Source organism: Trachemys scripta, chromosome 2 (assembly GCF_013100865.1).
Source record: "Trachemys scripta elegans isolate TJP31775 chromosome 2, CAS_Tse_1.0, whole genome shotgun sequence".
NCBI classification, from domain to species: domain Eukaryota; kingdom Metazoa; phylum Chordata; order Testudines; family Emydidae; genus Trachemys; species Trachemys scripta.
In genome coordinates this window covers 193,745,335-193,773,305 of record NC_048299.1, presented here as the reverse complement: position 1 = coordinate 193,773,305, position 27,971 = coordinate 193,745,335, and the positions used below count along the sequence as shown (strand labels likewise).

The 27,971-nt window shown below is 43.1% G+C and overlaps 1 protein-coding gene across 3 annotated transcripts in view; it reads left to right on the top strand.

Moving 5' to 3' along the window:
* Window positions 1-27,971, top strand: part of LDLRAD4 (low density lipoprotein receptor class A domain containing 4) — a 426,827-nt gene that overhangs the window by 132,064 nt on the left and 266,792 nt on the right. Inside the window, exon 2 of one of the 3 annotated variants that reach the window (XM_034762568.1) lies at window positions 9,521-9,588. The exons of the other annotated variants lie outside the window; for them this stretch is intronic. The gene's annotated coding sequence lies outside the window, so the exon portion shown is untranslated. The remainder of the gene's footprint in view (window positions 1-9,520; window positions 9,589-27,971) is intronic. 3 annotated transcript variants of the gene reach the window in all.

The following is a 27,971-nucleotide window of genomic DNA, read 5'->3' as shown; positions in this document are numbered from 1 at the left end:
ATGTTGAAGGAATTTTAGGAGTCTTCAGTAACGGCAGTTATGTGTTTTTAGCCATCACATTATCCTTGCATTAGTTTTGGCTTAGGAACTTTATTTTTATTAAGTGTTTTAACAGCTGACAGTAATAACATGAGTTCTCTCTTTCAGGTTAACATATATAGAAGTGCTAGTGATAGTGCAGTAAAATTAAAATAATTATTTAGTTATGCTTTCAGAGATTTTATTTATTATTGAGATGAGCCTAAACTCATCAAAATTCAGATCTGGATTCATATTCAGACTATCCAATAGTTCAGGATTTTGCTTTGAGCCCACCTCTCCTTCATATCAGAAATAATATTTTATACATGAGCAGTACAAAGGAGCCTAGTACTTTACAACAAGCCAAAGAAGACAGAGTTCCTGCCCCAAGATATTAGTTGCTAAAATGGACTGACAATACAGTTCCAAACATTTCAGCCAACATTTTCAAAAGTGGCTACCGATTGTGGATGCCCTAAAGTTTTGGTGTTCGACTTGAGATATGTTGGGCCTTGCATCTGAAGAAGTGAGGTTTTTACTCACGAAAGCTTATGCCCAAATAAATCTGTTAGTCTTTAAGGTTCCCCCAGACTCCTTGTTGTTTTTGTAGATACAGACTAACACGGCTACCCCCTGATACTTTTTTAAGGCTGAACACCTGTAGCCCTCAGTGACTTCATTTGGAGTTGTGGATACTCAGCACATCTGAAAATAGTTCACAAGGTATCTCTGCTGAGGTCCCCAAAACTGGTGGCCACTCTTAAAATTTGGGCTGTAATAGGCTGGATTGATCAAAGGGCTGGTGTCAAAGCAGTACAGACATAGCATTTTAATATCATCAGTGCATAACATTATTGCATTGGTAGGTTATGGTTGAAAGGTTTAATTATATCCAGTTAAAATATTTCTCATTCTAAAAAACAATAAACTTTCAAATGAACACCACCCTATGATGTCTTTTATTAAGTGGAGTTTTAAAACGTTACATCACTGGACTGTTGATACTGCCTACTGGTAGGCAGCTGCTAAATTATTTCATGCATTATTTTTTTGAAATAAGTTTGTAGTCTCAATGGGAAATGATCTTCTTGAGTAGAGACAAGTTTTTTAAATACAAGTCCCAGCCATTTTTTCCCACTTTAAATTGTAAAAAGGACTCTTAAGAATGTTGGGGGATGTCATATTCTCCAATTTTTTAAAATGGTTTGTAATCTGATGGATAATTTCCTGATACTGTTGGACTTCAGTGGGAGTTTTGCCTGAATAAAAATGTCAGGGTTTTGCCTGAATTTGTTAGCAAAAATGACTACTTATTTGCTGATATTAGTTGAAACAGCCATCATAGTATTTCTAGTACTTGTCAAAACAGTGTGTCTAGATACACTGATTTGCACTGACTGAGAATCTCCATGGATTTCAATGGAACTGTTCTGATGCACAGTAGCTAAGAGCCTGACCAGTAGTTTTTGTCTCCCGCGCCCCCCCCCCCCCCCCCCCAGTTGTTGTGCTTTCAGTGCTGGTCCTGCAAATCCATTTAAGTTAGCACTGTTCACAGAGCTATGTTGACAGCATTGATAATGACGATGTGCACAAGCAAGGAAGCAGACTAATGAGGGTTTTAAAAACATTGTTGTATAGTAACTGCAATGTAAACATGTAATACTGAGAGGTAATCAGATACCTTGTCAGGCTAAAGGATTTTACTGATTATTTTAACTTTCCTTGGCACTTCTATAATTCTTCTCCTAACTATGAGCAAGGATATCCTTGTGCCCATTACAGTGTTGTTCTTAGTGTGAAACTCACAGTGGCCTAAAACATAAGCTGTAGTTACTAGTTAACTTTCTCATCCAGAAGTCAGTAATTCATAATATGTTACTTTTTTTCAAAGGTTCTTTCTGATCATTTCTTCCTGCTATGTAACAGTTTGCATCAATTATTTCTGGTGCTTTCTTGTAACTTCCTTCTTGTAAGGGAATTTTTGAAATGTTTTGCTGACTTCCACATTTATCACTCACATTGTAGTTGCCAGGAAATGAGAGGGATACTTGTTGAGTTGTACTGTGCTTGATTCCCCCCAGCACTAAATCAAATGCTACATTCATAATCCTCAAATACTATTGAAAGAAGAATAATTTCTAGGTCTTTGAATTTTGTTTTAAAAAGTAACAAATTCCTCCTGTTGGAAGAGATGGGATAGGACCTGTACCCCCCCCCCCCATCCCTCAAAAAATGAGAGAGTACACAGAGCACCCTATGATTCTCTTTCCCTCTCTGGCAATGCCTAGTTCAGTTGCTAGTGATGAGGGAAAACTTCTTATATGCATGTTATTGAAGATATTACATTTCTCCAGCTGGAAAATCAGTATTGACTAGTCCATTAACAACTGCCGCTTCCTCAGTCACATTAATGTAGTTGTTTTGTTTAATAAAGCTCTTTGAAGAATTTTTATGTATCTGTTTTCCCTGAGATCTATTCCCTAAGACGGCAATAGAATGAAATTGTCTTCAAACATTTTACAATTTAATGAAGAAAGAGTATGCTGCTTTAAAGTTTGGATTGAGATTTTAAGTGCACCAAACTCAGGAAATAGAAAAATATAGGGCATACAGTAACCGCTTGCACATATGCAATGTTCTGTATTGTTGCATATGAAAGTTAAGTTTAATTCTTTACTGCTCATGTGTAATGTGGCCTAGTAACCATTGTAGTGAGAACCTTACGTTTTAAAATTCCTGATTTGTGTGTTTAAAATCTCATCCAGAACTTTGCATTCGAATAGATTTTCAAATTTATTTTCCTCTCATAAAATACATACAAGCTGTACATTTTAAAAAAGTAGTTGATTTAAGGAACTGCCAATGGCTCTTGACTCTTTCACCACTAGGTCACTGGTATGAATTTAAACCTGTTTGTCAATGACCAAAAATCATTATTGTCTGAAGGCTGTTCAGTGATCTATATGAAACAAATTTGGTCTTGTCCAGTTCCAACTGGACAGGTGTCCATATCACAAAATCTCTACCAGAGCTCGCAGTAGCTGCCAGCCTTGTTGGAAATTCTAGCAAAGCAAACAAGATTTAAATATGTGCACAGAGTTTGAATTATCTTTTTAACCCCTAGAAATAGTTTTTCCAGATCTGGAATGAGGATGGACTATGTGGGGAGCACTTACAGTGTTGCTGCCTGTGATACCTGAAGAAGAGATTTGTGTAAGCTTGAAGCTTGTTTCTTTCACCAGCAGAAGTTGGACCAGTAAAAGATATTACCTCACCCACCTTGTCTCTGTGATACATCTGTTCTGCTGATAAACAGAGAACTTCATTCTGTAGTGACAGTTCATTCTCCCTGCATCAACACTACACTGAATTTCTTTTTATGAATATTTGAGGGAGTTACTCCCTTATTGCTTAGTCAACTAAATTGAAACAGTGTGTCTGTAGCAAATGTCATCTATTAAAATCAATTCATTGGACATCTTCAACTGCAATAAAAGCTTCAGAATACATTAATGGATGCAAAACTTTTTATGTTCAGACAAAACAGATGCCTAAATGGAATTTTACCAGACTTTCCAAAAAGTCTTGCATTATGGCTGAGAATTGTTTTGAGAGAAGAGAGGCCAGAAAGGATTTTTTTTCTTGATTTGAAAAGCTGACTAAAATAAAGGCTAAAGGTACTCATAGAGTACTCCAAATCTTAAAAGTATTTAGGTCAGAATATTAATTTGAAGGGTTACTTTTTCAGACTGAATTTGGGGAAGGAAACAAGCATGGAAGGCTTAGTGATTTTTTTAAAAAAAACAAAACATTCTTTGAGCTGTAATAAGCTTTGTATTCTTTCTTTGGAATTACTTACTACTTAGCTGTGAAACCAAAATGACTCCCAAGGGAGAAATCCTGGCCCTGTTGAAGTCAATGGCAAAACTCGCATTTATTTCAGCATTTCACTCAGTGTTAAATTTTTCCCTCCCCAACTTTTAAGAGAGAGATTATTTGATGATCTAACGGAAAAAGAAAATGGCTCTTGCTCAATGTTTTTCCATTTACTTTATATCCTTGTTAAAATCAAATTAATGTGTATATTTTCACCAAATATCTTTGTTTGGATCTCTGTGGTCTACATTACTATGTCCAGACCAGATTCAGTTTGCCTCCAGAAGATAAATTCTGCTTATGAATGTTATCAGCAACTAGAAAAACAGGGTAGGTGAGGTAATATCTTTTATTGGACCAACTTCTGTTGGTGAGAGAGACAAGCTTTTGAGCCCCACCAGGTATGTCTACGCAGAAATGTAAGCCCAAACTTGAGCCTGAGCTCAAGTCTAGCGCCTGTTGCATGTACACACCAATTGTGCTAATCTAGGGCTCAAACCCAGGGTCCCAGGACCCTGCAGTGCTGGAGGGTCTGAGCCCGTGTTAATTTGGGATTTACTGGTTTCTTGTGTGCATGCAGCCCCAGCTTGACCCAGAAGTCCTCTGGATGTATCCCAGAGTGCCTTGGGGCAACTTCCTTAGTCCTCTCCATGCTGACAATCTGGGAGTGCAGTCACACCTCCCTTTGCAAATGGCAGCAGCTCAAATCAGTGTTAACCCATTGTCTGCTGAAGACCGGTCTGCAAGCGCAGTATCGGAGAACTTGCAGGGTTTTCAATGGAGACCATTCAGAATAAGTTTTTGCAAAGAGAGCTGCTTCTTGGTCACAAGAGCACAGCCAGATTTTGGTGCGCGCTGCCCAGGCTCCCCTGCACTCGCAGCCCCAGGGAGGCAGGGGGTCCCGGAGTACGGGTCAGAGAGCAGAGCGGGGGCTAGGTGGCAGCCTTGCAGGGAGTGGGAGTGGCAGAGCTCCTGGCTCAATATAGTTGGGGAAGGATGACCCTAACACCCCAGCTGCTCCCCCTTCATGCCGGGCACCCACTTGGTCCCTGATCAGCACTCTGTCCCCCCGTGCCTCCCATGCCCGTGGTTGCATATGGGGGGGGGGGCATCCAGGCAGCATGCACTGTCAGGGCAGTGAGTGGAAGCCAGCCCCCAAACATCCCTTCAGCATCCTGTGGTGGCAGCTCCGGCTCCTTCTCATTGATGCAGAGAGCAAAGCCGTGCTGAGTTGGGAGCCGTGCTGCTTCCCCTCCCTGCAGGGCAGCCGCTTAGTCCCCACTCTGCTCTCTGTACCTTGCTCCGGGACCCCCCTGCCTCCCTGGGGCTGTTTGTGCAGAGGTGCCCAGGTAGGGTGCACTGTCAGAGAGGTGAGTAGAAGCCAGCCCCAAAACATTCCACAGCACATTTGTAGGGGTAGAGTGTTGACACCAGGGAACGGGGGTGCTAGGCACTCTGGGATAGGGTTACTTTGACTTGGGTCTATGCACTGCAGTGTGGACGCCAGAGCCCTAGGTTTGAGCACGGGTCAGAAAATCATTAACCGATGGTTAAAATGCAGTGTCGACACTCAAGCCCAGGGTTCCCTAACATGAGTCAGCTGACTTGAGTCCCACTAACCTTAGGCTTACATTGCTATATAGACTTACCCACAGAGCTCTTCCTCAGGTCAGAGAAAGATACTCCCAGCATCACAGCTAAATGCAAGGTGGAACAGATTGTTTAGCATAAGTAGTTAGTATGTGTTCTAAGGGACTGTGATGGGTTGAATCACAGAACACCCCTTGGGAACTGCCACCTGATGTGCCAAGACTACCTCTGCCCCTGCTTTCCCTGCCAGCTTGGGACCGCAGCATCCTGTCTTGCTGAGCCAGACACACCCATCTGCTCCAACACAGATCCAAGGTCTGAATTACTTGCCCCACAGCTGCAGACTTAACTGAAAGCAGCTTACAGAAGTGTTCTTGTCTTTAACACTCAGATGCCCAACTCCCAATGGGGTCTAAAATCCAAATAAATCCGTTTTACCCCGTATAAAGCTTATACAAGATAAATTCATAAATTGTTCGCCCTCTATAACACTGATAGAGAGATATGCACAGCTGTTTGCCCCCCCAGGTATTAATACATACTCTCGGTTAATTAATAAGTAAAAAGTGATTTTATTAAATACAGAAAGTAGGATTTAAGTGGTTCCAAGTAGTGACAGACAGTACAAAGTGAGTTACCAAGCAAAATAAAATAGAACACGCAAGTCTGTGTCTAATAAAGTAATACAATTGAGTACAGATAAAATCTCACCCTGAGAGATGTTTCTTTCACAGACTGGACGCCTTCCTAGTCTGGGCACAGTCCTTTCCCCGGGACAGCCCTTGTTCCAGCTCAGGTGGTAGCGAGGGGATTCCTCATGATGGCGGCCTCTTTTCTCTGTTCCACCCATTTATAAAGCTTTTGCTCTGCCCAGCCACTGAAGAGGGACAGAGAGACATACTGCATAAGTGTGCAGTATGTGATGAAATGCTAAACTCTATTACAGTAGTCTCCAAAGTGGGTTGCGCAAGAGGATCTCTTTTTTTTTTTTTTTTGCTTCCTCAGTTCGGGTGGGAGTCCGAGTGGGTTTTTTTTTTTTTTTTGCTTTGGCAAAAATGGTAGAGCTGGTGCCGCAGGGGGTGCGTGCTCAAAATTTTTTTACTGATAGGGGTGTGCGATCAAAAAAGTTTGGAGATCACTGCTCTATTATACTGTTCAGCAGGTAGGTTGCACTGTGTGTAAAGTGCCTTATTTAAATGAATCGTAGACATACCTGGAAGAGCATTAAAGGATCTTATGATGAACACATCTGGTGTGTATGAGCAGGCACTGTAGCTAGTCAATATCTGGTACAGGAGCATGACATGGTGTCAGGAGTAAACTTAGAACAGAAACAGAAGGAAAACAGTAACAAAGGTTGCAGACCGAAGGAACTTCAACATGTCATTCTTCAGTGTCCCAGAGGACTTCAACTTTGATAAATCTTCCCAATGGACAGACTGGAAGTAGTATTTTGCAAGATTTCAAATTGAAAACAAATTCCACAAAGTAACTGGAAATATACATGATATCTTCCCTAATTTATGCTTTGGCTAGCGACCTACTAAATTCCCCTCCCCCCTTCTCAATGAAAAAGCACTAGGTTAAAGATGGATTCCAGTTCAGGTGACATGATCACATGTCACTGTAAGACTTCATTACCCACTTGCCAGCACACATGTATACAGGAAGACTTACAGGTAAAACAGAGCCATCTGCTGTCAATTGTCCTGGTTAATGGGAGTCATCAAGATTCCAAACCACCATTAATGGCCCACATGTTGCATAATTACAATAGGCCCTCAGAGTTATATTTCATATTGCTAGGTTCAGATACAAGAGTGGTACATTTATACCAGGGGTCGGCAACCTTTTAGAAGTGGTGTGCCGAGTCTTCATTTATTCACTCTAATTTAAGGTTTCGCGTGCCTGTAATACATTTTAATGTTTTTAGAAGGTCTCTTTCTATAAGTCTATAATATATAACTAAACTATTGTTGTATGTAAAGTAAATAAGGTTTTTAAAATGTTTAAGAAGCTTCATTTAAAATTAAATTAAAATGCAGAGCCCTCCGGACCAGTGGCCAGGACCCAGGCAGTGTGCGTGCCACTGAAAATCAGCTCGCGTGCCGCCTTCGGCACACGTGCCATAGGTTGCCTACCCCTGATTTATACAAATAGGATAATCACCCTCAGTAGATTATAAGCTTTGTAATGATACCTTACAAGAGATCTTTTGCATGAAGCATATTCCAGTTACATTAGCATATTTTCATAAAATCATACAGAGTGCAACGTCGCAGGGACCATTCAAGTAGAGTGGCCCATTAATATCTCTGCAATTATAGGACAAAAAGAGGGGGTTAGTGGGTTGTTGTAATAAGCTATAACTTCAGTGTCTGACCATACCACATTACCAATTATTGACATTCATAGCTTTACTCAAATATTCCCCTGAGAAATCATGTCCTTGCTTTACATAAGGAGAATTTCTTTGACATGGTGGAACAGGTGTTCATGACTAAAAATTTGTAAAGACTATAAGCTGAATCCTAAATATTGACATTGCCGTGGTACTAAGAGCCTGAATTTTGACACACACACATTATTCTGGTGGGGTTTTTTGTTTTTGTTTAATTCCAAGAGACTGGACAGCATGCCTTTTGCCTTTTACATTTTATTTGTATTATTATACTGTACCTTATTCAAAGATCTTTGAAATTAGAGGATGCTGCCTCCACTGATCTCTGGGTATTATGGATGAAGAATGGTATCAACTGTGATATTAGTATATCAACACAATAATCTAGATAATATAAGCCAAGGGTAAATTGCAGTTAGATTGTTATATTGGTGAGGTCCATCAAGACCACCTTTTTCTGTGGCCTTGTCCACACTACAAAGTTAAGTCGACCTAAGTTAAATCAATGTTCATGTCTACACTGCGCCCTCTCTGTTGGTGTTGCGCATCCTCATCAGGAGCACTTCCACCGACTTAACAGTGTTGGGCGTTGTGGGGGCATTGATAGCTGGACCACTCCTGGGGGGCGGGGCTGACAGGGCTCCAGCTGTAAGCCCCATGCGGGGCTAACACTCAACAGGTGGTGTAAGTAATGCAGTGTCTATACAGACACTGTATTGCCCTAACTACCTCAATCTAAGTGCTGTGCCTTTCGCGGAGGTGGTATTAGGTCGGTGTAGTGGGCGACTTACATTGGCGGGAGCAACATTATAGTGTAGACGCTTACAGAGTTAGGTTGACTTAAGCTGCCTTATGTTTACCTAACTCTGTAGGGTAGACCAAGCCTAAGCTCTCATGCTTAAGGCTCCCCTAGGGTAGTCTGAATGCTACTCATTTTACTTACATTGGAGGGATTGAGATGACCCTCATGGAATCTGAACTTGTGATTACAGGGAGTGTGTTCCACAACTGGTGCTTAGTCCATGTAACAGAGTATGGTGGCTCCTTTAAAGGGGAAACACTGACACCTGGGGTCACTAGGGCATGGACCTTTAAGGAAAGAGGAACTATGGGAAATTCAGTCCACAGGTGGGAACCTAGCGTGGCAAGTGTAGTCTTCTCAGTATGTGCTTAGTAAGGGGGAAAGGAGCTGGCAGAAGGCCTGAAAATTGCTGGGAGAGGCCTGTAGGGAGATTCTCAAGCCAGAGAACCTTGGCCAGGCTGTGGTGAGGCCATATAGGAAGTGGCCTAGATAGGAGTGAAGCAAGGGTTTGATTGAAGGGAGTGTGCTGCTTCAGAGTCTGTGAGCTCCAGGTCAGAACCTGGAGTTGGGAGAGGTACCCAGGTTCCCTTATATCCCAACTGTTCCCAGGAAGTGGCAAGTTAATACTCTGTTGGCAGAGAAAAATGACTATTATATTCTCTCTTTGCTCCTCCCAATGAGGAACTGAAAGGACTGCTGAGCCCAGAGAGAGCAGAGGGAGAGATTGTATTGTTTTAGGGATTGTTGTATTCTTTTGTCCCCTGTAAGGGGAAGGCCTCTAATGAGAGGAGTAGCTAGAGGACTAAAATCTCATCTCTCCCTTCTGCCAGCTGGAGACAGCAGACCACTTGTTGTCAGAGGGAAAACTGAGGCAGATGCAGGATCAGATGGGGGAGAGGTAAGAGACTTTGTTACTGTGCATTAAGTTCTACCCTACCATTTGGGGAAGTGGCTCCTCATGCAGGGATGTCCTATAATCTCTTTTTACAAAGGCATTTTTCCAGGTATTCTTTTTTCGCAGTTTGTGTATAATATGTATTATAATACATTTTGGCTTTATTCGTTTTCTCCCTTTCCACCTCTCTGTACTGCTTACATTTTCATAAATTATCTAAACAAATTTAATCAACCCATAAAAGATCACACTCTTCAAGGGTTAATTTTATTTAACAACTAATGTACTGTGTAAGAAGATATCAGTGAATAATTCAGTCTTTGGAAGAAAATACTAAAGTAGATGGCTCATTCCCTCCAGTTGATTTTCAGTTTCACCTAGTGTTTTATGTTAGCTAGGATTTCACTTAATCTAGTATTTTTAGGCTAGGATCTTGAACATCATCCTTCCTTTTTATTTTTCCAGACAATTTAAGGAGTTTTCCAGTATACTTTTTATTGCTAAAACTTGTCTTTTATGAAAGTAGGCATCTGTGGTTTGACCATATATTAGATATAACAAGAAGTCGTCATTCATGTGGTTGATGAGAAAGTTTCTGAATTTTTCACCCAGGTAAGCTTGAAGGAATTTTGGGATAAATTGGCTCCATTGATTTTGTTTCAGTTGAGGCCATGAAGGTACACACTAAACATAAATCTGTTAATAGCTCATTTGGTTTAAGTAAACAAGGGTCTAATGCACTGAAATATATTTACTTAATGGCCTTGTTTAATCCCAGCAAGCTGCTATTTTCCTTTTGGTTACAACTTACAGGGCCATCCCTACCCATACACAAAGTACTCAGCTGCGTAGGGCACCAGGAAATTTGGGGCACCAAATTTCCTGGTGCCCTACGCAGCTGCGTGCTGCTCCAGCCCCTGTTCCGCCTCTTCCCCATGACCCCTGCCCCTGCTCCACCCCAGCCCCGCCCCCACTCCACCCCTTCCCCAAAGTCCCTGCCCCCTGCTCTGCTCCTGCCCCCACTTCCCTGAGGACTGCAGCAGGGCACAGGCCTGCACTCACCGGGCGGCAGTAAGAGCGACCCGGCCCCAGCCTGCGCTGCTCCCTTGGCTCCCAGCCGTGCCGCCGGTGAGTGCTGGGGGGCGGTTTCCCCCTGCCCCCCGAGGCTGGGAGCCAGAGGAGCAGAGTGGAGCGGGCTGGGACCGGGTCACTCCACTTCCCCCCGCCCCGTTAGTGTGGGGTCGGGCCTACCCTGCACTCACCAGGTGGCAGGAAGTGGAGCGATCCGGCCCCAACCCGCTCCGCCCCACTGGCTCATGCTGGGGGGCGGTTTCCCCCCTGCTCCCCAAGCCACCCCCCCATGGAGGCCTGGGACCTCCTCCAGCCCCCCGTGGGGGGTCTGCGTAGGGCACCAAAGTGGCTAGAGATGGCCCTGCAACTTACCATGTTGATATGATTTATTTTTTGCTTACATTCCTCATTTACCATCTTATTTTTTAAAATTTGGCTTAATTATAACATCTGAGGTGTGATCCAGCAGACTTTACGCAGGCAAAATGCCGGTTGAAGTCAGTGTGAGCTGAGATCATAAGTGACTTTGGGTCTTGCCTTCCCACTAACGTGCTTTGACAGGTTTTTATTTTTATCTAGAAAAGATCCTCTTTGAAAATGTTGGCCTTGTAAGGTGGGAGGTTCTTTTGTGTTGGAACTTCTTTGTTTTTTAAGGGAAGGAAAGGAAGCTAACCGGGAACACTTCCCTTCCTACTACTTCTTGAGTCACCATTGCTGGCAGACACTGACTATACTCTTCAGGAAAGCACTTTTTTTTTTTTCTCTCTCTTCCCCCTTGTACTCATATCATTTCTTTCCCACTTAACATCTACAAAGCTCTGCTTCCTCCCCACCCCATCACTGCCACCAGAGACCAGGTGATTAGGTGGGAGCTATTTGGGATGCAGGGGTCTGGGTGAGGAATTATCTCTTGTCTGTGGATGGGTGGTTGTAGTCAGGAGAAGCTCAGGGGTGTAAAAGTAGAGGGCAGGGAAAGGCATGAATGTTTCTCTCCGTTCTCCACTGGATGAACCTCTTTCTGTTCGCAGCAGTAAGACTCTGTGCCAAATCCCACAAGAGATTGAGTAGAGAATGCAGAGAGGCACTAGTGCTTCTTCCAGATTTACTCTTGGGCTCCTCTGGAGTGCTCTTGAGCTTCCCCTGAGCCTCACTCACTCACTCACTCAAATAAATGGAGATATCCTATCTCCTAGAACTGGAAGTGACCTTGAAAGGTCATCGAGTCCAGCCCCCTGCCTTCACTAGCAGGACCAAGTGCTGATTTTGCCCCAGATCCCTAAGTGGCCCCCTCAAGGATTGAATTTACAATCTTGGGGTTAGTAGGCCAATGCTCAAACCACTGAGCTATCCCTCCCTCTGAAGTAAGCATTCAAATTCACTACAGTGAATATCAACAGATGATGCTGTCAATGGGGTGGCAATTTCCTGCAATATCCTGGACAAACCTTATTGAATTAAGTTTAAACATTTTAGGGGCTCATTGTATTAAAAATGCAAATGCTTGTGTGGTGTTGTGGGACTGTATGTAACTTGTCTAGGAGACATGAATGTAATGTAAGTCTAGAGAAGTGTTCTTCAAAGGACTCCTTTTTAAAAAAACAACAACAGTGGGCTAAGACAAGAAGTGTTAGTTGAGTAGGTTTCCTAGGAAATACTTGGGAGGAGGGTTGTTCTGAGCCAACGTGGTTATGAACTGGTAACCACAGAAAACACCCTTGATGTGGTTTGAAGGAGTCATCACTTACCAGAGCCGTTGTTGGAATGGGGGTGATCTCTGGTAAAGCTTAATAGCACGTGTATAGGTTCTTTTATTGTTTTAATATGTTTTCTCTGTAATGTTTTTACCCTAAGAATAAATCTGTGCGTTTAGAAAAAGCTGTGTGGTAACTTAACTGTGGCAGTTATAAAGTTTACCATTTCTGAGGAGGTAAGTAAAGCAGGCCTGCTTAGGCAGTCTAATTTCACTGGGGAGTTCACAGTGGAGGCAGGGAGCTGTGCAGCCCGGCACTATCCCGGACAGGAGGGAGAGAGACATGGGTCACTGCCCAAGAGAGGTGACAGCTGGGAAGCTGGAAGCCTAAGAGTGGGCGCCATTGCTGGACCATAGAGGGCGAGTACAGATGCCGTTGCCTCACTCTGTCATAATACCACAATCATATCTTCATATTTCTGAGGTCCATGGATCCATTACAATGGGCACTTCAGCCTGCTCACAGCTTGGGGGCAAAACCAGACCTGATACAGAATTTTTTTTCCTATTCATATCCTAAATATAAGAGAAAACTGAGATATCATTGTAAGGTAAATGCTGACTTTTTAAATGGTCGCTGCGCTGTAAGTGTTGTAAAAATATTTACTAAGTTGTTTTAAAACCTGGTAAATAGTACAGTTCCTCAGCCTGAAACATTGTGATTAGAGGATGCATTGTGCTGAAATCCCATTTTTAGAATAATTAAAAAAAAAAAAAAAACCCAAACCCTGCTAATGTGACCCTGGTGTGTTGCTTGTTATGGAAAGTGCCGTTGGGAAAATTCTTTTGAAGTTTTGCAGCTCTGCTCATGCTATCTAGAGTGTCTGACTAACAGGAATGTGCCTTCTAACTCTTAGACATTCTTTTAATATGAAGGAGGAAGTGTGCCAGATTATAAACATGGGAATATCATGTAAAAGAGGCATTCTTTTAAATTGGTAGCCACATATATTTATAGTTTTTTGTGACTTTATTACTACATTTTTGGATTGCACTTTCTGGATTTCTTAGTAAAAGTTTTAAATTAAATTAATGGAGATATCCTATCTCCTAGAGCTGGAAGGGACCCTGAAAGGTCATCAAGTCCAGCCCCCTGCCTTCACTAGCAGGACCAAGTACTGATTTTACCCCAGATCCCTAAGTGGCCACCTCAAGGATTGAACTGACAACCCTGGGTTTAGCAGGCCAATGCTCAAACCACTGAGCTATCCCTCCCCCTAAAATTAATGGAGATATCCCCTCTCCTAGAACTGGAAGGGACCTTGAAAGGTCATTGAGTCCAGGCCCCTGCTTTCACTACCAGGACCATGTACTGATTTTGCCCTAGATAGCCCCATTAAGGATTGAACTCACAACCCTGGGTTTAGCAGGCCAATGCTCACACCACTGAGCTATCTCTCCCTTTTATTAGCATCATTATTGGTAATAGCATTATTATTGTATATAGAACTCTTTCCCTGATTTCTGCACTGGTCTTCAAAGCATCCACAGGTGAGGAGTGGAATAAACATGTAGAATGTGCATGTACCTACAAAGTATAATGAATATACATGTGGGGCTGGGAGCACCGACTACTACTAAGATTGCCCTGTACTTCCTATAATAACATTCTGCTTTCAGCTACATGTAACTTTGCAAAATTTGAACCATTTGGGCTGAAATTTTCCATACCAGGTGTCTGCCTCAGCCTGAATTTTCTTTTTTTTCTTTCTTTCTTTTTTTTTTTTTTTTGGAAATTTGAGCCAAAAAGATGTAGCCATTTCCAAGAACAAGGCTAGGGAAAAATATCCATGTTAAAAAAATTCTGGTGATCTTTTCTTTGAAATGCTCTAGCCATCCCTATGCTTTGAAGCAGGGACTTAACATTTGCCAAAGGGATTGTGGGGCAGCAGGCAAAGCTTTCTATCAGGGATTTACTTTTGCTCTCTCCTTGTGAAAATCTGCTCAAATTTGGCCAAACTATAAGCTTCTGAAAAACTGTAGTTTGCACATCTTAGATTTTAGCAGCTAAATTCCCCCAAGATTCTATCCGCATTGAGCATGCTTCAGTCTAGAGCCGATGAGACTTTTCCTGCAATCCTAGCTCTGGACTGCTGTGGGCTGCTCTAGGTCTGGGCCCCGGAACTGAGAACAGGATGCTTGTCTCTCTCCTGTGTTCTCAGTGCCCCCATGCTGAGGCCAACGCAGTGTGGAGGAGGAAGCTTCCTGAGTCACATGCAGAATGGAGAAGAGCTGAACTTGCAAGAAGGGGATAGATTGGGACAAGGAAGCCTGGGGTGGTTGGGAGAGGCACTGGCAGCTGATGGCACAGGGGGAGGGGGAAGCTAAGACTTGCTGGGCAAGGAGGTTCAGACTGGGAACCAGTGAGGTGGAGAAAGGAGTTGGGGAGAGGGAAGACAAATCTGTTGAGGAGCCAGGGTGTGGGACTGGGCTGGCTATTGGTATAGAATTAAAAAAAATCACACCCCTAAGTAACATTGCTATACTGACAATAGTTTCTAGTGTAGATCTGGCCTCAATCTGTGTGTGTATCTCTTTCCCTCTGAATTTGTGGATGTGTATATACAAAAGAAGTCATAGTTGTTTTATTTGTTATTTTAATTTAGCTGATTTAATTTTTTTTAAAGGATGGCTTGCGATGAACATGCATTTAATAAAAGGGGGAGAAACTAAGTTTTCTGTTTTCTCCTGCTCCTGGGTGGAGGCTTACTCCAGTTGTGAACACTAGTAACATCCGTAAAAAATGTAGTATGCTGCTCAAGTGCTTCAGCATGTTTGAATTAAAATCTTGTCATTGTTTACCAAGATCTTTTAAAAGTGCTATTTTGTGGCTAATACCATGCAGCTGAGTAATAGAGGAAAAAGAAAATATTTGTAAGAGACTTCTGGCTGGAAACTTGAGTTGAACTGCATATCCTATACTGTTTGGAAAGCTGTGATACGTTGGTACTTTTCCAAAATGATAGTGTTACTGAAAATAATTAGCCCTGTGGGCTAAAATTTTTCATATTTCTCCTCAACTTCCAGATGAATTTGGTTTGGTAAATTTGGTAAAAATTCACTTGACTGTGTGTTGAGTTAGCAGTGTGTGGAATTTATTTTCTCTTCTCTGTACTTAAAAAAAAAAAAAAAAAAAAAGCATCTGCACTTCAGTCTTGCCGTGAAAGTAGGCCCCAGCCCTACAATGAGTTCCACTGGGCTTAGGGGGAATCCCAGAGCGCATTCCTTGCGAGTTCAGGGCTTTTGACATGTTGGAAGTAATTTTGTTTTGGAATTGTAAAGTTATAAGTGCTTAAAAACTGCATATTACAAATACAGAAGATGTGAATTTACACTATGCTATTCTACAGAAGTCCAGATAGAGACAAAAAGGGGCAGTATGGTCTAGTGGATGATAAAGCACGGGACTGGGACTGAGCCAACCTGGTTTCTATTTGGGACTCTGCCACCTGCATGCTGGGTGAGCTTGAGCAACAAACCTCCCCTTCTGTGCCTCAGTTTCTCCATCTGTAAAATGGGAATAATGATACTGACTTCCTTTGTAAAGTGCTCTGAGATAGATAGAATGGAAAAGAATTGGGTGGTATTAGCATACTACACTTCTTTTACACATTTCTCACTGAAATAAACATATTCATTTATTGTATTTTTTTTTAAACTAGGAAATGAATTACAAAGAACTCGCTTATGGATTGTTATGTTTTTGGACTCTTAGAATACAAAAGGCAAGTGGTTTAGAATTATATTCCATACAGTAACTGAGACTTGATTGCATTGCACATATAAATTAAGTCATTGACACTATATATATATATTATTAAAAATCCTACATGTGCGCAAATGGGCTGAGCTGTAGTGTCTGCAGGAACCAAAACCTTTGAGGTTACTAAATATTGTGTTTAAAATCTCAGTCTTCATCATTACATTAACTCAGGGATTTGTACTGGCTGTGACCATGAACACAAGACTTTCAGTGGTATTGCTGCTGACATGGGAAGTGAAGCACCCGAAAAGAAGTCTTAATAGTGGGAATAACCACTGAGAGCAGTCATTTTAGCAAGGTGTAGTTGGCTCAGAGTACACTTAATCCAAATCTAAATGTAAAGTGCTGCTGCTCGGTGTGATGTCCGCAGCAGGAATCAAACCCAGATCTCTAGTTTTAAAAGTTAGAGCCTCTACTGCCTGAGCTAGAAGACCTATCTCTGTTATCTAAAAGCCAGAGGAAGACTCATAAACCTCTCTGTGTGCCCAGCCATTGGAGAGGGACAGAGAGACATACTGCATAAGTGTGCAATATGTGATGAAATGCTAAACTCTATTACAGTGGTCTCCAAAGTGGGTTGCTCAAGAGGATCTTTGGGGGTGCGCGGCAGGAGGAGCACATTTTTTTTGTTTGTTTGTTTTTGCTTTCTCAGTTTGGGTGGGAGTCCGAGCGGCTTTTTTTTTTTTTCCTCTTGCTTCGGCAAAAATGGTAGAGCCGGCGCGGCAGGGGGTGCGTGCTCAAAATTTTTTTACTGATAGGGGTGCGCGATTAAAAAAGTTTGGAGACCACTGCTCTATTATACTGTTCAGCAGGTAGGTTGCACTGTGTGTGCCTTATTTAAATGAATCGTAGACATACCTGGAAGAGCATTAAAGGATCTTATGATGAACACATCTGGTGTGTATGAGCAGGCACTGTAGCTAGTCAGTATCTGGTACAGAAGCATGACATGGTGTCAGGAGTAAACTTAGAACAGAAACAGAAGGAAAACAGTAACAAAGGTTGCAGACCGAAGGAACTTCAACGTGTCATTCTTCAGTGTCCCAGAGGACTTCAACTTTGATAAATCTTTCCAATGGACAGACTGGAAGCAGTATTTTGCAAGATTTCAAATTGAAAACGAATTCCAGAAAGTAACTGGAAATATACAGATATTTTCCCTAATTTATGCTTTGGCTAGCGACCTACTAAATTCACAGTCCATTTTGGTCAATTTCATGGTCATAGGATTTTAAAAATAGTAAATTTCATATATTTAAATCTGAAATTTCACTGTGTTGTAACTGTAGGGGTCCTGACCCAAAAGGGGATTGTTGGGGGGGTTTCAAGATTATTGTAGGGGCATCGCGGTATTGCCACCCTTATTTCTGTGCTGCCTTCAGAGCTGTGCGGCCAGAGCTGTGCGGCCAGAGCTGTGAGCAGAGGCTGCTGGCAGGGAGCCCACCTCTGAAAGCGGGGCTGCCGCCAGCAGCAGTACAGAAGTAAGGATGGCATGGTATGGTACTGCTATCCTTACTTCTGTGTTGCTGCTGGTGGGTCACTGCCTTCAGAGCTGGGTATCTGGCCAGCAGCCACTGCTCTCTGGCCACTCAGCTCTGAAGACAACACAGAAATAATGGCATCAATACCATGACCCCCCTAGAATAACCTTGCAACCTCCCCCCACAACCTCCTTTTGGGTTGGGACCCAAGTCTGAGAAGCACTGGCCTGTCCTATAAAATCTTTAGCGTATAGGGTAAAAGTACACAAAAGACCAGATTTCATGGGGGAGACCAGATTTCACAGTTCCTGACACATTTTTCACAGCCATGAATTTGGTAGGGCCCTAGCTATGGGGAAGCAGGCTGAGCATATCTTTAAATCCTTTGACATTACTGAAGACAGTCACAGAGATGACTCTGAAAGGGTTCTGGCTATGTTTGATGCATACTTCATACATCAGAAATATGTGGTTTATGAAAGAGCATGTTTTCAACAGAGAATTCAAGAATGAGGGAAATGTTGAATGTTTTATAAGAGTTCAGCATACATTGGCTGAAAACTGTGATTTGGGGAATGGAAAATGAGAGACAGGCTGGTTATTGGTTAACTAGATAAAAGCCTTTCAAAGCAGCTACAATTGAAGAGAGATTTAACCCTAGCCAAAGCTATACAGATAGCAAAAGAGTCAGAATTAGTCAAGGAACAGAACAAAAGCAGGGGACACTTGAAAACCTAAAACTAGCTTAGAAGCTATAAACAGACATGAGTGTTAAAAGTCATTATTGTAAAACCCCTGAGACAAGCAGAGAGAACTAGAAGGAACAAATTCTAGCCTACGTGCACAAGGAAAAAGTCATATCCCAAGAAATTATGTATCTCCAGCCAAAGGCGCACAGTGTAATATATGTATGAAATATGGCCATTTTGCAACCGTTTCCCACACCAAAGCAGTCAGGGAGTTGACTCATATAACAGACAATCAAGAGCCATTGTTTCTGGGATATATCACTTGTGATGACATAGAGCCTGCTTGGAGAGTGAAAATGAATATTCATGGAAAGACTATTGACTTTAAAACTGACTCAGGAGCTGACATCACAGGCATCTCCGAAGGGACTTACAATCATCTTTACCCTCCCAGAGCTGAAGTCACCTGACACAGCTCTGACTAGCGCCGGAGGTATTCTAAACTGCCAGTTCACCACAGAAACAACGTGCAAAGACAAAAGCTATGCATTCATAGTGTATGTGTTCAAAGGATCACAGACCCACAGCCTTCTCAGCCACAGTGTGGCAACCATGATGGGTGTAATGGAAGAACTCAGTGGAATATTTGGTGAAACTGGTCTTATGAAAGGAGTTCCAGTATAGACTCATAGACTCATAGACTCATAGACTTTAAGGTCAGAAGGGACCATTATGATCATCTGGTCTGACCCCCTGCATGCTGCAGGCCATAAAACCGTCCCTACCCCTTCCCTGGATTCTGCTGTTGAAGTCCCCAATCCTGTTTTAGGTGACTTCAATCGGCAGAAACCCTCCTGCTAGAGATCCCTGCCCTATGCTGCGGAGGAAGGCGAAAAACCTCCAGAGGCTCAGCCAATCTGCCCTGGAGGAAAATTCCTTCCCGACCCCAAATATGGCGATCAGTAAGACCCCGAGCATATAGGCAAGAGTCTCCAGCCTGACCCCGTCAGCCATTATACAATTTACCTACCATTTCTTGGTTTTCCTTGACTACTATGTTATACCATTAAACCATTCCCTCCATAAGTTTATCTAACTTAATCTTAAAACCAGACAAGTCCGTCGACCCCACCGTTTCCCTCGGAAGGCCGTTCCAATATTTCACCCCTCTGACGGTCAGAAACCTTCGTCTAATTTCAAGCCTGAACCTCCCCACGGCCAGTTTATATCCATTCGTTCTCGTATCCACATTAGTACTAAGCTGGAATAATTCTTCTCCCTCCCTCGTATTAATCCCTCTAATATATTTAAAGATAGCAATCATATCCCCCCTCAGCCTTCGCTTTGTCAGACTAAACAACCCAAGCTCCTCTAGTCTCTTTTCATACGACAGGTTTTCCATTCCTCTGATCATCCTAGTGGCCCTTCTCTGCACCCGTTCCAGTTTGAGTTCATCTTTTTTAAACATGGGAGACCAGAACTGCACACAGTACTCCAAATGAGGTCTCACCAGCGCCTTGTACAACGGAAGCAGGACCTCCTTATCCCTACTAGATATACCTCGCCTAATGCATCCCAAGACAGCATTGGCTTTTTTCACCGCCACGTCGCATTGTCGACTCATAGTCATCCTGCGGTCTACTAGGACCCCTAGGTCCTTCTCCTCTTCCGTTACTTCTAACCAATGCGTCCCCATCTTGTAACTAAAATTTTTATTAGTCATCCCCAAATGCATCACCTTACACTTTTTACTATTAAATTTCATCCTATTCCTGATACTCCAATTCACAAGCTCGTTCAAGTCTCCCTGCAGGATATCCCTATCCTCCTCCGAATTTACAACGCCTCCCACCTTCGTATCATCCGCAAACTTTATCAGCCCACTCCTGCAATCGGTTCCGAGGTCAGTTATAAATAGATTAAATAAAATGGGTCCCAAAACCGAACCTTGAGGCACTCCACTAGTAACCTCCCTCCAACCCGACAGTTCACCCTTTAATACGACCCGCTGCATTCTCCCCATTAACCAATTCCTTATCCACCTCTGGATTTTCATATCGATCCCCATGTTTGTCAGTTTAACCAATAATTCCTCATGGGGTACAGTATCAAACGCTTTACTGAAATCCAGGTATATTAGGTCCACCGCATTTCCCTTATCTATTAAATCCGTTACTTTCTCAAAGAAGGAGATCAGATTCGTTTGGCACGATCTGCCCTTCGTAAAACCATGTTGTAATTTATCGCAATTGCCACTAACCTCCAGGTCCTCAACTAGTTTCTCTTTCAGAATTTTCTCTAACACCTTGCACACTACAGATGTTAAACTAACAGGCCTGTAGTTACCCGGATCACTTTTTTTCCCTTTCTTGAAAATAGGAACCACATTAGCTATTCTCCAGTCTAACGGGACCACCCCCGAGTTTACAGATTCATTAAATATTATCGCTAATGGGCCTGCTATTTCCCGCGCCAATTCCTTCAATATTCTCGGATGAAGATCGTCCGGTCCTCCCGACTTAGCCCCATTAAGGCATTCAAGTTTTGTTTCTACCTCGGATACGGTAATCCCCCATCCTGAATGCCCCTCTGTAGTGGTGCTAGTATCCCTAATACCTTCATTGGCCTCATTAAACACCGATGCAAAATATTCATTGAGATATTGCGCCATGCCTCGATTGTCTTTAATCTCCTCTCCGGCAATAGTCTTCAGCGGTCCCACTTCTTCTTTCTTTGCTTTCTTCCTATTTATATGGCTGTAAAACCTCTTACTATTGCTTTTAATTCCCCTCGCTAGGTCCAACTCTACACGGCCTTTGGCCTTTCTCACTCTATCTCTACATTCTCTGACTTCGCTAAAGTAAGTTTCTTTACTAATCCCTCCCCTCTTCCACTCTTTGTACGCTTTCTGTTTTTTCCTAATCGCCCCTTTGAGTCGGTCGCTCATCCAGCTCGGTCTAAATCTCCTGCTTTGTAATCTTTTTCCCTTTTTTGGAATGCAGGCCTCCGACAGCTCATGCATCTTTAACTTGAAGTAATCCCAGGCTTCTTCTGCCTTTAGATCCATTAATACGTTTGCCCAATCCACTTCCCTTACCAGTCCCCTTAATTTGTTAAAATTGGCCTTTTTAAAATTATAAACCCTAGTCTTTGACTTAATTCTGTTACTCCTCCCATGTATTTTAAACCGAATTAGCTCATGATCACTGGAGCCCAAATTGTCCCCCACTACCACTTCCTCAACGAGGTCCTCACTACTTACCAGAATCAAATCTAAAATGGCCTCCCCCCTCGTCGGTTCAGCTACCACTTGATGAAGGAATTGATCAGCAAGCACATCTAGGAACATCTGAGCCCTATTATTACTACTAGCGTTTGTGCCCCAATCTATATCTGGGAAGTTAAAGTCCCCCATAATTACACAGTTTCTATTAGTAATTACTTCTCTAAACACATTAAATAGTTCCTTATCCATATCCTGGGTCGATCCCGGCGGTCTATAGCACACTCCGAGCACTATCCCCGGAGAGGCTCTAGTAGTCCTATTACCCAGTGTGAGTATTGCCCAGACGGACTCTGTGTTATCTAATCCATCAACTATTATTTCTTTACAGCTTATTTCACTATTGACATACAATGCCACCCCCCCACCTTTACCTTTGTTCCTGTCTTTCCTAAACAGCGCATACCCCTCCATACCTGTGTTCCAGTCGTGACTGCCATTCCACCACGTTTCTGTTATTCCTACGATATCTGGTTTCAGCTCTTGGACCAAGAGCTCCAATTCCTCCATTTTATTACCTAGGCTTCTGGCATTGGTGTATAAACACCCTAATGTATGTCGTTTAGCCTGTCTCCCATTCGTAGCACTATAAGTTGCGGGCCTCCTTGCGTCCGTCCCCCCTGTCCTTCCTATGTCCAATCTCATCTCCCCGGCTATGTCTCCTCTCATTTTACTCACCTTTTCCATACTGGAATCTGGCGTGGAGATTAACTGTGCATCTCCCAACCTTCTCCCCAAACTTCCTAGTTTAAAGCTCTTTTGATAAGATGAGCCAGCCTCCCTCCCAGAAGTCTATTTCCTTCCCTACTCAGGTGAAGCCCATCCCGCGAGAACAGGTGCCTGTCCCCGAAAGCCTCCCAGTGGCCATACATCCCAAAGCCCTCCTTATAGCACCACTCTCTTAGCCAACTATTTATTCTCACAATCCTATCAGCCCTTTGCTGCCCTTCCCTCGGAACGGGCAGAATCCCACTAAAGATAATCTGAGCCTCTATCTCCTTGAGCGTCTTCCCCAGCCTAGCATAATCTCCCTTGATTCTCTCTAATGAGAACCTAGCCGTGTCATTCGTTCCTACATGAAGGATTATCAAGGGGTTCTTACCTGCTCCTTTTAGGATCCTTTTCAACCGCAGGTCCACATCGCGTATCTTTGCGCCCGGTAGACAGCACACCCTTCTGTTCTCCGGGTCCGCCCTGGTCACAGGCCTGTCCAATCTCCTCAGTAAAGAGTCTCCAATTACATACACCTGCCGTCGCCTGGCAACAGTGCAATCTAGTAATCTAGTCTCTAGTCCTGACCTGTGCCTGTTCCTATCTTCCGTTATGCTCCCCCTTATGCCTTCCTGATTCCTCCCGGGGCCCAGAATTGGTGCTGTCTCCATCAACTCCTCCCCTCTCTCTCTCGGACTAGCTGCTCTTCTCTTCTTCCTCACTCTCCCACCTTCAGCCGCCACCTGCTGCCCCTCCACCTCGCTATCCAAACACTCGAACCTATTCCTGAGTTCTATTCCCCCCTCGCTGGCCCTTCTTTTCCTTGGCCTGCTTCTCACAGTCACATGCTTCCACCTCCCATGTTCTCCCCCTTCCATTCCCCTCTCACCGTCCTCTGCCTCTACCTGCGCTGCAGGGCATTCTCCTTCAGCCCCTCCTTGCCTGTCCTCCATCAGCTGCTCAAACCCCCGCCTAAACTCCACCAGGGTATCTACCTGCATCTGCAGCCCCTTAATCTTTTCCTCCAGTAACACTATCAGGCGACACTTCATACACACATACCTGTGTTCCAGCTCCCCTGCTAAGACCATATACATACCACAGCTTCCACATGCCACCATCTGCATTCTGTCTGCTCCTGCTGCTTGGCTCATGCCTGCTGCACTCCCTGCCCACAGCACCTGTGGACTCAGAGCACACACCACACCGTGCCCTCCTGCCTCCCCCTTCTCCTCCAATGAGAACTCCCTCTCAAACTCCCCTGTTAGCAGCCCTGTTTGCTGCCGCTGCTCGCAGCTGTACCGCTGCCTGGCTGGGCGGCCGCTTTTATGGGCCCCTTGATCAGCCAAGCCCCGCCCCCTGCTCAGGGCTCGGCGTCCGTCCCAGCACCCAGCCCCTGCCGGCCCCTACAAACAAACACACAAGAACACCCAAGAACACACAGGACAGATGCAAATACAGGTACCTATAAATAATCTTAAGAAAAGATGCTGAACCATAAGTGTGCATACACCTTGCAGGATTCCTTTTCCATTACTTCATAAAGTGGAAACTACGTTAAAAAAAGAATGGAGGAAACTAGCATAATGGGGAAAAATCTCTAAGCCCACAGTATGGTGTAACCTAATGGTACCAATTATAAAGAAAAATAGAAAAATCCAAATCTGTGTGGATCTTTAGACTTAATGAAGCTGTTGTGAAAGAAAAATATATTCGCCCAACAAGGATAACGGACCACAATTCACTGCAGCAGAATTTAAGTCATTCTGAACAAAATGTGATTTTGATCATATTACTAGCAGCCCACATTACCCATAAGGGAATGGAGAGGCTGAGAAAGCTGTAGACTGCTAAGAAAATCCTATGGCAGGAAAATGCATTCCTTTCTCTTCTGAATTACAGATCAACACCAATAACGGCTATTGCATATAGTCCAGCACAACTCCTGATGGGAAGACAACTCAGAATTACTATTCCAACTTTGGAAAATAACCTATTTCCAAAGTGATGAGACATGAAGAGAGCAGCCAGATTGGATAAAAGGGCTAATAGCTTATGAACACTTTTTACAATAGACATCACTCAATGAGAGAATTGCAAGGTCTAGAACCTGGTGACGATGTTCATGTCAAACTGGATGAAGAAAAGGATGAACAACTCCTGCTATCATAAAGAAAAAGAATTCATATGTGATTGAGACCGACAGGGGAAAGTTCAACAGAAGCTGTCGACATCTACAGTTTGTTACTCTGAAAGAACAATCAACAGACCAAACCCTACAGATGGCAGACACAGAACAAGAAGAAGAAGATTAAAGGATTCCAAACCAACCACAGTCAGTTGTTGCAACTAATGGACAGCCAGATGATCAAGTTGTTACACATTCAGGTCGTGTAATTAGAAAACCAGTATGATTCAGAGACACTTAACAGACTGATCCGTACCGAACTTCAAAGACAGTGTGATAGTGTAAATATTGTATATGGTTGGAATGTAGAATTAAAGGGGGAGATGTTTTATACTATTCATCTACTAGGTGGCACTGCGTGTGTACAATATATTATTTAAACAAACCTCAGACACACCTGGCAGAGCATTAAATCACCTCATTATGAACACATCTGGTGGGTATAAGCATGCTCCATGACCTGTCCATATCTGGTACAGGAACCTGATAGGTTACAGTAAAAAAATGTTGTTTGGAGATATTTAGTACTTCCTGATTTTTCTTTTAAGTTGTTTTGTTTTGTCAGTTTAAAAAAACTTGAAGGTTAAGGCAAAAAGCAGTGGGAGAGAGACTGAAAAGTATCAAAATGAAATCCCTAGATAGGCAGTAAGGGTCAGATTCTGGCATGGTTATTCGCATTGAGTAGTAATTTACTCCTGTAAAAAAAAATTAACTATTAACAGAATAAGATTAAATTTTTTAATGAATGCAGTCAGACTCCTGCACCCACAGTGCACTGCCTTAGTTCTAGCAACATGGCTCTGCTATTGAGCCTCCTTCACTAGAAGAGCTAATAAGAAAGACCAGGATATCACTGGGAGGACTGGTTACATGATGTATAGAATCATAGGACTGGAAGGGACCTTGAGAGGTCATCTAGTCCAGTCCCCTGCACTCATGGCAGGACTAAGTATTATCTAGACAAGGGGTCCCCAACACGGTGCCCGTTGGTGCCATGGTGCCCGCTGGGGCGTCTAAGTGCACCCGTGTACTGGCCAGCGGACAAGCATCTGCTGAAATGCTGCCGACAAGCAGCGTCATCCAGAGGCATCGCCGCCGATTTTCGGCAGCATTTCGGCGGTGACGCCTCTGGATGTTGCTACTTGTTGGCGGCGATGCCTATTGACGCTGCTGCGTGTCGGCGGAATTTCGGCAGATGCTCGTCCGCTGCCACAGTCCTCCATGGCTCATCATCTGGCGCCCGCCAGATGAAAAAGATTGGGGACCACTGATCTAGCCCATCCCTGACAGGTGCTTGTCTAATCTGCTCTTAAAAATCTCCAATGATGGAGATTCCACAACTTCCCTTGCAATCTATTCCAGTGCTTAATCACCCTGACAGGAAGTTTTTCCTAATGTCCAACCTAAATCTCCCTTGCTGCAATTTAAGCCCATTGCTTCTTGTCCTATCCTCAGAGGTAAAGAAAAAACATTTTTCTCCCTCCTCCTTGTAACAACCTTTTACATACTTGAAAACTGTTATCATGTCTCCCCTCAATCTTCTCTTTTCCAGACTAAACAAACCAATTTTTTTCAATCTTCCCTCATACATCATGTTTTCTAGACATTTAATCATTTTTGTTGCTCTTCTCTGGATTCTCCAATTTATCCACATCCTTCCTGAAATGTGGCACCCAGATCTGGACACAGTACTTCAGTTGAGGCCTAGTCAGCATGGAGTAGAGAGGAAGAATTGCTTCTCGTTTCTTGCTTACAACACTCCTGCTAATACATCCCAGAATGATGTTCGCTTTTTTTGCAACAGCGTTACACTGTTGACTCATATTTAGCTTGTGGTCCACTATGACCCCCAGATCCCTTTTTGCAGTATTCCTTCCTAGGCAGTCATTTCACATTTTGTATGTGTGCAATTGATTTGGTGCTTCCTAAATGGAGTACTTTGCATTTGTCCTTATTGAATTTCATCCTATTTACTTCAGACCATTTCTCCAGTTTGTCCAGATCATTTTGAATTTTAATCGTATCCTCCAAAACACTTGCAATCCCTCCCAGCTTGGTATCGTCCTCAAACTTTATAAGTGTACTCTCTATGCCATTATCTAAATCACTGATGAAGATATTGAACAGACCCATACCCAGAATTAGGGTGACCAGACAGCAAATGTGAAAAATCGGGACAGGGGTGGGAGGTAATAGGAACCTATATAAGAAAAAGACCCCAAAATTGGGACTGTCCCTATAAAATCAGGACATCTGGTCACCCTACCCAGAACAGATCCCTGCGGGACCCCACTTGTTATGCCCGTCCAGCATGACTATGAACCACTGATAACTGCTCTCTGGGAACGGTTTTCCAACCAGTTTTGCACCCATCTTATAGTAGCTCCATCTAGATTGCATTTCCCTAGTTTGTTTATGAGAAGGTCATGCAAGACCATATCAAAGGCTTTACTAAAATCAAGATATACCATGTCTACTGCTTCCCCCCCATCCACAAGGCTTGTTACCCTGTCAAAGAAAGCTATGAGGTTGGTTTGACATGATTTGTTTTTGACAAATCCATGCTGACTGCTACTTATCACCTTATTATCTTCTAGGTGTTTGCAAATTGATTGCTTAATTATTTGCTCCATTATCTTTCTGGGTACAGAAGTTAAGCTGACTGGTCTGTATGATGATTTGCAGTTTTTCTCCAGCATTCCCTTTATTTAATTTCTGTGGTAAATCGTGCCAATATATAACTCTGTCTTGTTAATGCTCTGTGTAGCAGAGGGAACTCTCCTACATCAGTCTCAGTGCACCTTGGGGGAATGGTTTGCATTGTCAGGGACTTCAGCTCTATGATGCAGGTTAATGCAGCTGGGATGTTTCCTTCTTTCCCTTGTGTTTCCTGTAACTAGATTTGTCTCTTGCAGTGAGAAATACTAAAATAGGGCTCAGTGGCATTCACTGGTCCCCTGCTGTCTGCACAGAAGAAGAACCCCATTTACTTGAAACGTTTTCATATTGCAGGTTAGTAAAGGAGAAGATAGCCTTCCCTTTTCTCTCATGTGTTTGTCCTTCGTTGTTTTATCAATAAGACAAACTTCCTTCCACCCTCAGTAGCTATGAGGTTAGTGACACAGAGGGCAGTGACTCTTTGTTAGAAAAAACATTCCACAATATCTGAAGGTTATTTACTGAAGGCCACTAAGTCAAACTTCTGTTGAACTTGACACTTAAATTGGGTGAAAAAACAGTAACTATGCCCACAGTAAATATATCTGTGCATTATGATTGATGATAGGTAAATGGCCATGTAATACAAAGATACTCTGTTGCTGAATGAAGGAGCTAGTGGTTTTTGTGTGTGAATATCATCAGTTTCTTGTAACCCATGGTTGCAGTGTTTCTGTTTGTAACTCTGACTCTTCAGTTATGTAGCTATCCAGAAATTACCGTTTGTGTGGG